Raw genomic sequence first — 14,173 nt, forward strand, 5'->3', positions numbered from 1 at the left:
TTAGAGTGACATCTAGTATAACCTTGTTCAGACATAAACCTGTCAAATTTTAGATACCACTGCCTTGGAGCTTGTTTTAAGCCATACAAGCTCTTCTTCAACCTGCACACTAGTTTCTCCTTCCCTTTTACCTCATATCCTTGTGGTTGCTGCATATATATCTCTTCCTCCAAATCCCCATGGAGAAAGGTTGTCTTTACATCTAACTGCTCAAGATGCAAATCTTCAGCTGCTACTAGACTTAAAATAGTTCTGATTGAAGTCATTTTAACAATAGGAGAAAGTATTTCATCAAAATCAATACCTTCACCACAAGTCTAGATTTGTACCTATGTTTTCCTCCATCTTCTTCCTTCAGCCTGTAAACCCATTTATTCTGGAATGTTTTTTTACCTGCAAGCAACCTGACTAAGTCCCAAGTCTGGCTATGTGCTAAGGAGTCCATATCTTCTTTCATGGCTTGCTCCCACATCTTCCCGGTTTCTACCTGCACTGCTTCTTCATAACATTCTGGTTCACCAGAATCAGTCAAAAATACATAATATAATGAAGGAGAGTATCGTTCAGGGGGTCTACTTATCCTGGTAGATTTTCTAACACCACTTTTAGGTGTTTGAAGTGCTTGTTGCTGTTGTGGTTGTTGTTCTGGCTGTTGATCATTATGATTTTCAGGCACCATCACTTTTCCTGTGATATCGTCAAGCATTGTGTATTCTATGTTTTATTTTTCTTGTTCTTTTCCTGCAACTGATTCTTATACAAGACCTTTTCATTGAATATTACATTTCTGCTCCTTATGATTTTGTGATTTGCATAATCATATAAGTGATAAACAAAATCATTAACACCATATCCAATAAAGGTACATTTCTTTGATTTTGCCTCAAGCTTTGTTCTATTTTCTTTGTTAATGTGGACAAAGGCTTCACAACCAAAAGTCTTTAAAAATGAGTAGTTTACCTTTTTTCCTGTCCATGCCTCCTCTGGAATACCACTATCCAAGGAACTTTAAGGCCCTCTATTTATTAGATAAACAACAGTGTCTACAGCATCTGCCCAAAATTGTAAAGGCAATCCTGCATGCAATCTCATGCACCTTGCACGCTCCATGATTGTCCTGTTCATCCTTTCTGACACACCATTTTCTTGTGGTGTTCCTGGAACTATCTTCTCTCTGCGAATTCCATTCTCTGAATAGTACCTATCAAACTCTTTGATGCAATATTCACCTCCATTATCTGATCTGAGACACTTCAACCTTTTTCCTGTCTCATTTTCAACCAAAGCTTTCCATTTCTTGAAAGTATCAAATACATCAGATTTATTTTGAATACAATAAATCCAGGTTTTTCTGGTTGCATCATCAATAAAAGTAACATAATAATGAGAGCCACCAAGAGATGATACCTGAGCAGGTCCCCATACATCTGTATGCACAAGCTCTAATTTTTCGTTCTTCTTTTCTTTCCCAACTCTAAGGAATCTGACTCTCTTCTGTTTTCCATAAACACAATTCTCACAGAATTTTAAATCAACATGCTTCAAACCTGGTAACAAATTTCTTGAGTGAAGAATCTGCATCCCCTTCTCACTCATGTGCCCGAGCCTATGATGCCACAATGCCGTATCTTCTCCTGTAGAGGTTAAAGCATTAACAGAATTAGAAATACCATTGCATAAATACAATGTACCAACCTTTTCTCCTTTCGCTATTACCAGGGATCCTTTAGTGACCTTCCAGGTTTTATCTGTGAAAGTAGTTATGCAACCTTCACCTCCCAACTGCCCTGTTGAAATCAGATTTTTCTTCAGATCTGGAACATGCCTTACCTTCTTCAATAGCCACTGATTTCCATTTTGCTGTTTTATGAAAATTGTACCCATTCCAACGATTTTACAGGGTTTATCATCACCCAATCGAACTTGTCCAAAATCTCCTTGAACATAATCATGAAAATGTTTCTTATCAGGTGTGGCATGGAATGAGGCCCCTGAATCTATCACCCAGGCATCAATAATATTTTCTAATGAAAGAATCAAAGCATCTTGCAACACATCACCTGTTACATTCGCTTCATGATTAGTTTCTTGTTGTGCATCTCCTTCTTTTCCCTTCTGAGACTTGCAGTATTTCTTCAGGTGTCCTTTCTTCCCACATTTCCAGCACACTATCCCCGATCTAGACTTGGATTTGCCTTTTCTTGACTTACTGTGATATCCTGGGCTCTTTCCTCTTTCTATTTTTCTTCCCCTAGTCTCTGCAGTCAAAGCATTACCTGATGTCTCATTGGAGCTTTTCCGTCGCATTTCCTTGCTAAGGATTGCACCAACAACATCATCAAACTTTAAAGTACTAGATCCAGAGACAGAGTTACTAACGGCCATAACTAAACCATTCCAACTTTCTGGCAATGAGCACAGAAATAACAGAGCCCTAACTTCATCATCAAAATTTACCCCTACAGAACTTAATTGACTTGTAACTGTATTAAAATCATTTAAATGATCTGCAACAGATCCACCTTCTAACATCTTCATATTAAATAAACACTTCATAAGAAATACCTTATTTGAGGCAGAGGGTTTTTCATACAGTTTGGCCAATGCCAACATTAAACCTTGTTTTTTCGTTTCCTTTGAAATATTAAACGCTACTGACACCGCTAGGCACAATCATATTGTTCCAAGTGCCTTTCTGTCCAGAATGTCCCATTCTGTGTCTGTCATACTCGTCGGCTTCTTTGTCTTTTTGCTCAATGGTAGGTACAAATCTCTTTGATACAAATAATCTTCCATCTACATCTTCCACAGCTGGTAGTTTTGGCCATTGAATTTTTCAGCCCTAAACCTACCATCTTCCACCATTGCTCCCACTCGAACCAGGAACCCTTCTCTCCTGCGAGTTTATCAGCCAAATAGACCTTCGGCTCTGATACCAGTTATTAGTAAACTATATATTACGGAGTAATGGAACACATAAAATATTGCAGAAATATAAACACAGAAAATGCATAAAACAAGAGAGACACAGATATACGTGGTTCACCCAGTTTGGGCTACATCCATGGAGAAACAACTAGTCCTTCCTTTTATATTATCCAACAAATTGAAGAGATACAACCTACAGTAAATCCGCTGTAACACCCTCTTTGCTCTCAATCTCCTTTCTCTTCCTCACTCAGAATACAGATATGCATAGACGCAATACAATTCCCTCATATATAGTGAGGGGTTGCCTTCTAGGGAAAAAACCCTAAATTAAACATAACTTCTACCGTCAGATCATCCACCTAATGAACAGCCCAGATTGACTAGAAATTACTAGACTTTTACAAGGCAAATTTACATCTATTTTTAGCTTCAGGGGCACTGCCCCCGAACCCCCGTTGGGGGACCGCTGGCCCCCGGACCCCCACGTGGAGGGGTATACAGTCTTCCTAGGGTATACATCCGGCTAAAACCTTTGAATACAGAAGATAATTAGGCTCCACACCCAACAAGAAATGTTTTCTTCATGTCATCCCAAGAAGTTATTATTATCTCTCCTAAACCCATGAACCATTTTAATGTTGTTGCTTTCAAAGTAGCAGGAAAGAGACGAAGTTTGTGTGTGTCATCTGTGTATCCATAAGTTCTACACAAGATGTCGAATTCAAACATAAATGAGTCGGGATCTTCTGTTGACATTCCATAAAAGTTAGGCAATACAAAAGGTGGAATGTTTTTCATTTTCACATCTTCTCCTAATATTGCACTTGTATCTAATATTGGAAAGCCAAAAGTAGCTTCCTGATCATCAATATTTTCTTGTTCATTATCATTTTGTCTTTTTCTATCCTCTTCTCTCTTTCTATCAGCTTCTCTTTTTGCTTCTTCCTCTCTTTGTCTTCTCCATTCTCTTTGTTGTCTTTCATATTCAAGTCTTTGTTCTGGAGTAAGAATAGCAAATCCTTGCCCTTCTTCTGTCATAGTTTCAACTATTTCGATAACAATTTGAGATTTAGGTTGTTGTTTGTTTTTGAAAATGGGTTGATCTATTAGTTTAACAATTTTCTTTTGTTTTTCTGAAGTAGGTGTTGCTTTTGGAGTTTGTTTCCTTTTTACCTCCCAAGCTAACAAGGTTTGTCTTTCAATTAAAGTTAATCTTTGTCCTATTCTTTGTTTTTCTTCTAATTCCTCTATTGTTGGTTTACCAGCAACCGATGTAGTTAGTCTTGATGGTCCTACTTCTATGGATGGGGGGTTTTGTTTAATAAATCTACCTTTATGATCTCTATTTCTAGGCATAAAGAAACATAACTAAGAAAAACATAACATAACTGAATTTTTATTGTTTTTTGTTTTGTCGTATTTTTTTAGATTTTGTTTTTATCTTCTATTTGACTATGTTGATGAATGCCTCCCTAGCAACAATGCCAAAATGTTGGGCTAATTTATTAACACAAATTAACACAAGTATTTCATTATCAATCTAGGTTTGTAAAACTTGGAGGCATGTCCACAATGTATGGATATCAGATGTAGTCAAACTTAGAAGATAAAATATGAAGAATTAAGGAAGTGCATATTACAAATATAAATCTAATTAAATAATTTATGATTCACTTCTGCAATATATGTGAGATGAAGTGGCTCTTAACTTAAGAGATCCATTTGTGTCCTTCTACAATATTACTTGATGAATAGAAATCAAAAATCATTAATTGACAATAGCTTAAGATGGATAAATAAAAAATGAAAGAGGCTCCTAACTTCGGAGATCCTTGATATTCCTCATCACAAATTCATTCATCATTATACTATTGTTAGAAAACTGGAATTGCATAAAACTGCTTGAAATAAAGAAAGATGAACTCTAGTTTTTATTCATTAATTCAATAGAAAGAGGGTTCAACTTGAAAATTTTGTTGTCCTTTCATATCAAAATGATAAATAGACTAAGATTCATCAGCAAACATAAATCATCACACATCAATTTAAGTAAGCAAATCTGAAGTAAAACAAGTAAACAAATTTGAAGCAACTAGTTCATGAAAATCAAGCTAGTTTAACAATGAAGTGTACTTAGCTTGGAGTGGGGGCCCTCCACCCTTGCCTTGCACACTTGAAGAGGTTATAAACTACTGCAACTTCAGTCAATCATCCACACATTGAACAGAAAAATGAAAGTAGAATAGGTTCTTCAAATTAACTTCAAATATTCAAATGTCTCCACATAAATTATACAAATTCTACATGCATAAGCCTTCAAAGTTTTGGCTTAAATAGAAGATCATGAAACAAACTGATCTAAAGTATCTCTAACAACTATATCTATCCATATCCACCTATCCAAGTTGAATTCATCCAACCTATCACTAAAAATATGGAAAATCCCATGAAATCATAAAACTGCCCTATTTCCTAAGGATTTTCTGGATGACTAGTCATGTTTGACCAGCTTTGATAGGGCCTGATTTAGCTTGTTTTGACTGAACCAATTGGAGTTAGGTCAGTCCTAGTTCCCAAGCTTTTCATAAATGTATCCAGCTCATTCCCAAGTGTCCTGCAAAAATGACATCCATATAGATGTTACGGGAATTTCTTATTTTGTCCAAAAATTGCACTTGAAATTTAATTTTCATAAAAACATCTAGATTGCAAAATTAAAATTAAATACCTGAATATGCATAAAATACATCAAAATGAGGTGGATGTGATGTAAAATGGATGGAAAATATAAGAATTACGTATGTTTCTTTAAGCAAAACTAGACCAAAAATGAGGGCCAACAAAGGCTAAAGAATTATGAGCTAAAGATGGGATCCATGACAGATGAAGAGTACATGACCAAGTTTCCTGAGCTCTTGAGGTATGTATCATATCTTACTCATGAGAAGGGTAAAGTTAAGATATTTGTCAATGGTTTTCTATTAGCATGTAGAGATCGGATTGAGTATGATGAGCCTCGATCACTTGAGGAAGTCATTAGGAAATTGAAGCATTGCTATGAATAGTAAAAGCGTAAGAATGAATCTCAGCATGGATGGAAGAGAAAAGATAAAGGTAGAGGTAAATGGTAGCTTAAGAGGACAAGGCCTAAGAATACAAATGGGAAATAAAATATGGAACCATAAAAGAAGTTTAATGTAGCTAAGCAAGGACAAGGGTCACAACAGAAGCAGCATAGAGGTGAGGGAACTAGTTGGTTGTAGTGTTGGACATGTGGTGAGGAGCACCTTAGGAGAGATTGTCAGTAGCATCAGGGTGATAGGCTTAATATATATAGTGCACAAGAGGCACATACTGATGGGGATGTTCGTCAGAGTATTCCATGTATCTGTGCAGCAATGGACAATAGGTAGGAAGAACACCAGGCATCTATCATTGAGATGGACGGTAAGATTTGTGATCAATTTATTTCTACTTTTATTGACCTTGGATCTAATTATATCTATGTTAGTCTTCACTTGGTGGATAAGTGTGGTTTGAGTAAGGAATTGCATGCAGAGTCTTGGTTAGTGCAGTTGGCTACAGGTACAAAGAAGCAAGTTCATCGTTGTGTAAGAGCTTGTGCATTTGGTTTGAATGGTATGCCTACTGCAGCACAGTTAAATGTGTTACCTTTGGGGTCCTACAGTATGTTGTTGGGCATGGATTGGTTGTATCTTCATAGAAGCAAGGTATACTTCTATGACAAAGCAATTGAGTGTGTGTATGACAATGGGGAACCAAGAGTCTTCTAGGGTAATGATCTGAAAATGGGGCACTTAGGCTTATTGTCTAACTTACAAGAACCTCTACCACTCCCAAAGCTTTAAATATTCGCAAGTCTTATTGATTAACCAATTCGAAATTAAAAATGCTTGAAGACAATGGTGTATGCTTGTCTTGATTTTTAACTATTCAGGTGCTATAAATTAATGTGCTGAAACTGATATATAAATGCATATAACAGTAAATAAACAACAGAGACAATGCAGCAGTAAAACACACACAGAAATAGCAATTTAATGAGGAGTTCACCCACACTCTTGGGCTACATCTCCGTGAGCTCTAGTCAACTCAACTAGGCTCTTTGGGATTATGGTTTAAGTCCTTTTTACAAGCTCTTGGCTCAACTCCTATTGTTTTACACAAAAACAGTGGGTTCAAATACCATTTTTATCCCTGGCTCTAAAGCTCCTGACTTTCTGGCTCTGGCTCTTACTCTGGCTCAGGCTCTCGGTGGTGGGCTCCAGTATTGTAGCAATAATGCTACAACTCCTGGAGCTTCCTTCTCTAATTTTATCAACCCGGTAGTTCGTAACAAACTTGGAAGCGACGATGTTGTATGCACAAGTACTAGCTCTTGTCGCAGCTGTCACTTGGTTAGCTGGCACAAGTCCGCTAGGGCTCAAGCCAACTTCTATATGTTCTCAGAAGAAGATTTTTAAGTGATGACCGAAAGCTATCTCAAAGGGAATTAACCTACTTTGCAAGAATGAACTGAAAGCCAACAAAACATGGAAACCCTAGTAAACCCTAATTCTACCAGCTTAATCCTTATGATGCAATGGTGGGAATGCAACTTCTAAAAGTGATGCCATTACTTCTATTGGGATGAGATGCATGTGTTTAAACTACTTTCATCTGAAGAGAACATGTTTTTGTATTTTTGCTCAAGTTGTTGGAGTTATTATGATTGTGCTTCTTACTGGGTCTTGACTGTGCAGGGGTAGATCAAGGGGAGGAAGGCTTGGAAAAGGTCAAGAGGACTCTGAGAGGGTCTAAGGGATCCCTAACATCATTCCACAGGAGTTCACAAAGTTCAGATGCTTGGCAACCGTGTTTGCAAGCTTCTACAGGATGTCTGCAGGGGATTCTACAAGAAGTTCGGGATTTCTACAGGAAGTCCCGTAATTTCTACAAGATGTTCTGCAACCGAAGTTATGGGTGATGGATGAGTGAATGAGCTGTGTGGGTGGATAGAGAGGTAGGAGGGGGGCTTGTGATGGCTTATGGACAGAGAGGTGAGATGGAGAGAGGGTGTGTAAAGCTGGTTGGTCTAGAGGAGGGTAGAGGCAATGGAAGGCCGAAAAGATAAAACAACGTGGATAATAGAAGAGTTGGGAGGCAACTGATCTAGCTGGGAGATAAGTAGATGGCTTAGGCACGGCTTAGAAGGATAAGGAAATGATAGAGTGGTGCTGCGCAGTGTAAATGAAACAAATCACCCCTGTCTTGCGTATAACCGAAATGTCATCAACCTACTCTAACTGTTTTATTAGAAACCAAAGAACAGCAATGTAGTTCAAGGGGAAATCGTGCATGGTGCTGAAACAAAGAGTTATTGCTCAAGATCCAAATGCATGGACACTCCTACAAACGGAAATATTACGTTAAAGCTTGCATGAACATGTAAAATTGTGTTTTTGGTAGTTGGCACGGTCTGCACTCCCAATCTCTAAACAGAGGTGGAAGTGAGTGTGCAATCAACCTATTTTGGAGCTCTGATGAACTCTAATCCCCTTACTCTAATTTAAACTACTGAAATCACTTTATCCATAAAACTAACCTACTTAATCACATCAAGAAATTCAACTCAGCAAACTGTGTTTCCAAATTCATGTAAAGGCAAAGAAATATAATGCTGAAAAAAAGACAAGTAACAATACAAAGGAAGGAAGCCTTAGGCTCTCAGGTTGGGCCCAACCCTGAGAGCTTAAGCTCCTTTAAGAACTCAGAACTGCCTCAAATCTGCCTGCTTATTCATTAAGAGATAATAGTCAAAAGTCTGATAACATGCCAAAAATGGCTTACAAAAAGCAAAACAGAGCTATCAGCTCGTAGTCTAGAATAAACAACAAAGTTTCAAAAGTCCCCATCGAAGGCTACAGCCTCAATATTTATACATTATGAGGGCCAAGCTGGCCTCCTAAATTAGTGGGGCTTGTCTGACCAACTAAAAGTAAATTGTTGTTCCCTTAGAATCCGTTGGCTGCCTTCTAGCTCGGTGGTGATAGTTGTTGGAGCCCGGAGCTGGGGTGGAGATCACGAGGAAGGCCATTCAAGGCTGTGGACAACCTTCCTACAAAACCGCAATGCCACCTTGGCTGTCTCCTTGCCTCCATCTGCATGGTTTTTCTCCATTTAATGTCAAAAAACCTGAAATAAACATGTATTAGCCACCTAGGAATAGTGACTGCCCTCCTTCCTACAAATAACATGAATATACTAAGAAATGATGCATAAGTGATAAAAAATGAAGGGTTGAGCAAGGGTAAGTAGGCCAAATGAGCCCAAAATGTTACTAAATTTGGGGCTCATCATCACCCCCCAGCTAAAATATTTGCTCATCCTTGAGCAACTAGTCCAGCTCCTCATCCTTCATTGCCTTTACTGCCACCCTTACATCCCAAGCCTCTGTAGTAGTGTCCTCCTTGCTGATATGGAACCCAGCCTTTCTGTTCACCTCTTCCCACTGTTCATTATCATCTTTCTCTGTGCTGCCTTCCATCAATCCTAGCAGCAGTGGTGGGCTTAGCTTGAGGCCAATCCAGCTGGCCTGGAGGTTTTGCATGGATTTCTTATAGAGGGCCACCCGTACTAGAGCTTCCCTCATCCTAGTTGGGGTATGATACTCTCTGATTTTCAGACTGTGGGCCAATGTATTCCATCTGCAGGTGCAAGCTTGGACAGCGTTGTCTCCTAACAGTCTCTCCATGTCCTCAAAATGCGCTATGGCTTGGGCCTGCTGATCCATATATCTCAATGAAGCTTGAGGGTCAGTGGACAAGTGTTCGTGTGCCGAGATTAGTGCAACTGGATCCCCTGGTTCTGCTCTAATTAGCAATGGCTCATTCAGCTCTCGGTTCATGACCGTTTTGGCTTCTGCTGCTCTTTTGTCCTCATGGTTCAACCATGAGGCAAATGCCATTAATTGCATATCTCCCAAGGCCGTATTGGGATCCCATGAAATTACATTAGGCAGGGCCAAATTATGGAGGTAGAACTCCGCTAATTTGGCCTTATCCTCTGATGAGCTGGTACTGCATAATTCAGTGAATTGCTACGGGTCTTGGAGCTGAGAGATACCCCTTTGTGCCAAGGTATTGATTTGAAATTGCAGCCATTGGTCTTTCAGGTACAGGCCATAGGATTTGGCCGGCTGTCTGCATTGTATAGCATCCATGGCCCAACTGGCCATGCAGGCCAATTGTGCCTCTTTCTGCTGCAGCTGTTATCTGAGAGCTTGCACCTCAATTTGTTCTTGTAGCTCTGTTTCCTGTAGATGTGTGGTTGGCTCCCCAAGACCGGTGTGCAGTTTCTTTTTGCCTTGCTGTTCTGCTGTGGTGTCCCCGGAGGATGTACCTGTTCCTGTCCTCAGCTCCTGTAGCTGCAATCAAAGCTTTTCGTTTTCTTCCTGTAGGAACACTCGTTGGCAATTTGCCACGTGTTTAGCCATGGCTAATTCACTTCTGGCCTCCTTGAGCTGCTCCTCCAACGGGCCTATGTCCGCCACACCTTTTGACTTGGCTATTTTCATCCACGTGTGTGTACGTACGCTTTCTTCCTCCAATGCAAAAAACAGTGGCACAGTGAATTTTTGAGGTATAATTTTGCCAGCCTCTAAGAAGTTGTAATATGAACTCAGACTTGGCTGAGGGCTAGGCTCTGGAATATGCTCTTCCTCTACTTCTTTTGGTGGCTCTACTTCGCCCTCCCTCGGTGGTGATGAGGGTGCTTCTCCTTCCATTCTCTCTGTTTCCTTAAGTCGGGCTAAGGTTTCCTGTAGAGCATCCTCAGCATCCTGTAGCCGGGCTTTCGAGGCCAATTGGTCCAACCTATCCTTCCAAGTAGTTTTCTTCGGGCTCCCCCTCTCATAGGTGACTGATATCTTTGAGGGGGACCTCTCCTTGGGCAAAGTAGGGGCATCTTCGATAATGATTGGGCTGTTGGACGGAGGCTGTGGCTTGCCCGTCTTTATTCTCACACTTCTTCTAGCTTTAAAATATAGAGGGGTCTCCCTCTTTCTCTTTTCCTTGGGCTTAGGAGGTGTACTGAGGGCGGCCAGCACAGCTGCTGCCTCCCTTGCTAGAATGTCAGCTTTCTTCTCCTTGGGTTTCGCTTTCTCAGGGCTTCCTCTAGAAGACCCTTTTCCAGCTGATTTCGGGCTTCCTGTAGAAGCCGGTTTCGGTTTTCCTGTAGAAACAGGTGGCACCGCTTTAGTTTGTTTTGCTGCATGTGTTTTACTTTTTGACTTGGCTGCGGCTGCTGTCGAGGTGTCTTTGCTGATGTGGATCTGCTCAGCCTTGTCCACTCTGCTTCGTAATCTTTTCTCTCTGGCCGTCAACTTGGGTGTGTCATCCTTCTCTTTGGCACCCTTTTTCTCTTGTTTCTTCTTTTGCTCTTTCTTCTGCTCTGTGGTCGTGGTCTTCTAGCCTTTTTCTTTCTTCCCTGCGGGCACTGACTCCTTCTCCTCACTGCTAGATGAACCGAGCTCTTCGGTCAGCATCTTTATATCACCATCCTTGGTCAAATTTCTGAAGTCTTCCCATGAGAGAGGAACCTTGTATGTGTGGAGCACATCCTCCACGAGGAGTTTAATGAGTCCATGGTGGGCTACCTGGTCTGGTGTGCCTTCTTTCAACTTGGTGGCACATTCAATCATAGACTGTAGTAGAAAGTAGGGGATACTTAGTTTGTTTTCTACAAGTAGGTCCATCTGATGCCTTAATTCCGTAAGTAACCGAAAATGGTACCCATATACAATGCTAAACCAACCTTCGCAGGTGATGTACTTCATAATCTGAAGGCTAACTTCACTCCAAAGTGGCAGTAAGCTGGTTCTACGAACCCCGTTTTTATCTTCTGAGAATTCCTCCTCTGGTGGAAAGAATTCTTTCTTGGCCTTCTGGCCCAATTTCCTCTCTTCTTTATCCCATGGTAATCCCATTGGGAGCTCAGTAACTCGGCTGATAAATTGTGGAGTGAGTCTGAGACTCAAACCCCTGAAGTTGACGGTGGCCAATGTTTTGGATTTCGGCTTCAGAGCTTGCAAAAACTCCTCTGCCACCTCATCATCATAGCCCTGCAATTTGTCGCAGAACGACATCCATTGCACTTGCGTGAACAGCTCCACCACCTCAGGATTTTCTCTTAGCTTTGTTGAGTCGGTTGGTTCCCTTCTGATGAACCCACCCGGCATGGTGAAAAACTGTTGCGTTAGCTGGAGGTGGCGGGTGCGGAAGAAAATTGGCCTACTGGGACAAAGCGTAGAATTACGCCTCTGCCACGCATACAATTCCCGAAAACTTATCTCCCGACGACCTTAACACGGCTTAATTATAACTCACATCCTGTAGGACGACAATTCATGCGACGGCAGACAATACTTGCAATTTTTTACGACCAGACTGTAGAACGTCGACTCTGCCACCCTCGAAACCAATTGCATAGAAGGTTCAGGCTTACCTTTTTAATCCACCACCTTTTAACGTGAGGAACCCAATTTCCTGTAGAAGCAGCGCACGAATTCTGGAGGATACTGCAGTGGGTCTGCGCTCTCTGTGCTGCTTAATAGGTGTTTGAACGGCCGAAGACTTGGAGTGTCGAGCTTCAGAGGAATCTGGATGTTCACTCGACTTTCAAACGGTGAATGATAAATGCGTGGGGTGGCAATCTAGCCGATTAGATTTGAATCCGGCGGAATCCGTGGCACGGGGGTGAGTTGTCCCTGCCGGACCGTTGGACGACGTCACTCCATCATTCTTCTGCAAGTTCCCTTACTGCCGCATCATTCCCGCAGATCCGCCGCTGTCATTTCTGTTAGAACGCGCTTCTCCCCGACTGGATGGCTCTCACGTGTGCACTGCCCGTTCCTTTTGCCACGACCACCGTTTACCATCCGACTAGACCATCTAACTAGTCGACGTGTCCAATCGAATGGCCATACGACCGCTCAACCCATTCACTTCACACTTGCAAACATTTCAAAGTAAAATTCATGCAATTCGACGGAAGAGAGGGCGAGGCACTTACCTGTGCGGCCGCGACATGATTCTTCGGGCTTTTGGACGATGATGAGTAGATTTGTTTGTGCTGCTTGATTGCACAGGCCCGAAGGTTCCTCTTCACAGGCCGCTGACGATGAATCTTATGATTCGGCTGCATGTGCCTGCGTTATCCTTGCATGTTGCAGGCGATGGAATGGTGTACACTCTAGTTGGCTTAACTGCTACGGGACTCCTGCAGGATGTCCTGTAGCAGTTTTTCCTCCTCGGGTGCATGCTGCACGATGAAGACAATGGCCTCACGATCTCGCTCACAGGGCTCTAGGATAGCTGGGATGGGTATGGCATGGCATCTCAGCGTTTTTTCATTTAAAAAAAATTGCTTTCTCTTGAATCTCAATGATCTGCTTTGATTGTGCAGGTATCTTCATTGCATGTCGACAGGGGTGGTAGAAGGAGGTGACAGCAGTGTGTGAGGGAGAAGATGGTAGCTTGCATGCGTCCATACCGGACCTGGGTCGTTAGATCTCCTCATACAATCAGTTCTGGGCCGTCCAAAACTTCTACAAGAAGTTTCCTGTAGAAATACAGAACTTCCTGTAGAAAGTATGCACCTTCCTGTAGAAAGTTTGCACCTTCCTGTAGAAGACTTAAGCTGTGATGAAATCGTGCCCATACCTTGGAGAAGATGAGTATTCTTGGAGGAGGCACTGGTGAGGTCCCCTGGCAGCATGATAAGGACCCTTGACTTTGAGTTGAGAGACCTCCTCTCCTTCATAGAATACCTGCAATCTGCATGCATTGCCACATTATAAACTTGTTGTCCCTGTCTTTTTTTGCTTATTGCTTTCTCTTTTTTTCTTTTCTCTTCTCTTTTTTTTTTCTTTTTTTTTTTTTTGAAAGATAGTAGGGGCGCCTCAATGAGGTTTTCACCCTTGCCATCTGCCTTAAGCGCCTCAGAGAGGTTTTCACTCAAGGGTCTTTTTCAAATCTTTTTTTTTTTTTTTTTTGAAAGACAATAGGGGCGCCTCAATGAGGTTTTCACCCCTACCACCTGCCTTGGGAGCCTCGGAAAGGTTTTCACCCAAGGATCTTTATTTTTTTTTTATTTTTTTTTTAGATCTTTCAGGGTATGCCCAAAGCAGAGGTAGAACCCTTCTCTATGACCAACGCTGATTTCTCCACAGTTTTGATGAACT

This window comes from Pinus tabuliformis, chromosome J (assembly GCF_031772625.1).
Source record: "Pinus tabuliformis cultivar Carrire ecotype Pingquan chromosome J, CPIR1, whole genome shotgun sequence".
NCBI classification, from domain to species: Eukaryota; Viridiplantae; Streptophyta; class Pinopsida; order Pinales; family Pinaceae; genus Pinus; species Pinus tabuliformis.